The sequence below is a fragment of the Phyllobates terribilis genome, unplaced genomic scaffold (genome assembly GCF_046119375.1).
Source record: "Phyllobates terribilis strain yellow unplaced genomic scaffold, ASM4611937v1 Scaffold_4__5_contigs__length_816908805, whole genome shotgun sequence".
Lineage (NCBI taxonomy): Eukaryota > Metazoa > Chordata > Amphibia > Anura > Dendrobatidae > Phyllobates > Phyllobates terribilis.
The window spans coordinates 51,919,242-51,921,908 of record NW_027362764.1 but is presented as its reverse complement, the minus strand read 5'-3'; the positions used below and the strand labels follow the sequence as shown (position 1 = coordinate 51,921,908).

The window sequence follows — 2,667 nt, the reverse complement described above, 5'->3', positions numbered from 1 at the left end:
ATACACTTTATTACTTTGTCCCACTCTGGGACTTTCACTTTTTTTTTTCTGATCGCCTGCTTGGCACAGGAATGGAGCACCATCCCTATGCCATGAAGGCTGTCAGAAGTGCACAGTGTGAAGATTGCTTGGAGATGCACTGCGCATGTCCAAGCAATCTTCCTGCTCTCTGGTGACCCGGATGTTGTCATGACGACATCGGGTCGTCATGGCAACACCCGGGAAGCCTTTGCAGACTGCGCTGGAAGCCGGAAGAGGAGGTGAGTATCGCCGATCACCTCCCCTTGCCCCCGCAATGCCGCGATCGACTTCGATCGCAGCATCGCGGGGGTTAATGTGCTGGGAGCGGTGCAAGACCGCTCCCTGCACATAGTACCGGGTGTCAGCTGTGACAATCAGCTGACACCCGGCGGCGATCGCGCCCGCACAGCCTGTGTGCGCGCGCGATCGCGATGACGTACTAATACGGGTCTGGCTCTTAAGTCCCAGGGCACAGACACGTATTAGTACGTCAGATGTTATTAAGGGGTTAAAAGCTGCCTGAAAAGCTCCACAGGGTGCAAAGTTATTATATGTTGGGTGGTTGTGCAATTATTTGTCTATATGTCTGTCGCTATCTCTAAATGTCTCTCTGTACGTCTGTAGGTCAATATATTTGTCTATCTATCTAATCAATCTATCTCCATTATCTATCTCCATGTCATTTATTGCTGTCTAAAAACGCTAGAAAAATGCAGGAAAAAAAGCACAGAAAAGCGCATCTAAAACGCATCGAAATGCGCATTTTTGCCACTGAGTTTTTCCTGCCAAGAGATGCAGAAATTTCTGCATCCAAATACATGTACACATACTCTTAGGGTTTCACATATGAGCACAGGACACATACAGGGGATGTCGCTCAGTGGTAGAGCGCATGCTTTGCATGTATGAGGCCCTGGGATCAATCCCCGGCATCTCCATGTTTTGTGATAAATAACCAGATGACTTCCAAAATATTCAGAAATCTAATAAATGTGCACAAATCCACCGCAAATGTGCACCAAATCTGTGGATGTAACACAAAGATAGAACTCAGCACTAAATATTAGATAGATTTACTTTTAAGAATTTGATGTTAAGTAACTGTTGGACACTAGGGGGCAGTGTCATCAGCACATATCGGATGAAAAATGATAAAATTTTATAGTATGGGTTATGTGCTCTCCCTTCAACTTCTCTTGTATATGTTGGTTCCGCATGACTTTGTCTGGCCAGCAGATGGCAGTCTCTCTCCATCTTTGAAGCATCATGTAAGAGTTCTCTTAAAGGCTCTCTCGCCTCTACTACAAGTACCTGAGTCAGGGCAGTGGACAACCTCTTTAATGTGCGGGAATTCTACAATTTCTGGATGTAAGATAAAGCCTGGACTGTAATATGCAAATACTTTCTTATTTTTGAAAATTTTATGTAGAGTAAGTGACGGACACCATGGGGCGCTATAATCAACATACTACACTACCTGTGACGTTTATGCCGCTCTGGGATACAACTATAAATACAAGACGAGTTGATGACATTTTTAAAGAAGACCTGTCACTTATATGTACTTTTATTACCTGGTGTAAATGCCGCTGTTCTCCTGAATCGGGAGATGTCTTTCTTTTGTTCCTGCTCCTCTCCGTTCCTGAGATATGGCTATCTATTCCCTGTGTATAAATTGAGTCTTGTTAGCCAAGGGGGCGTCACCCTCAGAGAAGACGTCTACTTGGTTAAAAAGACTAGATTTCTATACAGGGAAGAGGAGGCCATATCTCAGGAACAGAGAGGAGCAGAAACAGAAGAAAATCATCGCCGGACTCAGGAGAACAGCGGCATTTACACCATGTAATAAAAGTACATCATTATGAGAAGTGACAGGTCCTTATGAATATGAACACTTTCCCCTTCTATCCCTGACATGACTATCCGGGTATGATGAGGAATTATCTAGGAACAATTTGCCGTCATTATTAGAACATTGTACGGCATCATGTAGTTACACTTTGTTCTACTATTTAGACACAATTAGTGGTATTACATCTCCACCAGATCGATGTATTATTAGGACACTGTATGTGAGTATTATTTGTGCACTGTATGGCAGCATTATGAGAGTTCGGCATTATTAGTTGGGTGTATGGGATTTGTATGCTGACAATACTCTTTACGCTGACATTATTTTGATTCTGGTATTATTACATCTCCTCCATATAGCGGTATTATTAGGACACTCTATGTTAGTATTATGTGGGCACTGTATGGCAGCATTACGTGGTGGTCTTCGTTGTGCATTGCCATATGGACATTGTATTGTGATGTTATTTTATATTTCATAGTAACAATGTTGTCTAAGATTTATGTATGCCACATAGCAGAACGCCCCTCTATAATAATACCACCATCCTAGTGCCGTACTATACCAACTATAGAGCGGTTTTACTTCTCACATAGTACATTGCCGGGGACATTTATACCATACAGGACCCTATAAATATAGGGAAAGTAGATGGAAGTATTATAAATGATATGACAATATTTTCCATCCCCCTAGAGACTAGACGTCCGCTCAGTTTGGCGGTAGTATGTGTTCACCATATGGCGGCATAATGTGGGTGGTTTTCTATGATGATACTATATTTTCTTTTTTAT

The 2,667-nt window shown here is 42.6% G+C and overlaps 1 non-coding gene across 1 annotated transcript; it reads left to right on the top strand.

Annotated features, from left to right (window-relative positions):
* Positions 1-887: 887 nt before the first annotated feature.
* On the top strand, positions 888-959 carry TRNAA-UGC (transfer RNA alanine (anticodon UGC)). Its single transcript has one exon. It is a non-coding gene; the product is annotated as a tRNA-Ala (tRNA).
* The last annotated feature ends 1,708 nt before the right edge of the window (positions 960-2,667 follow it).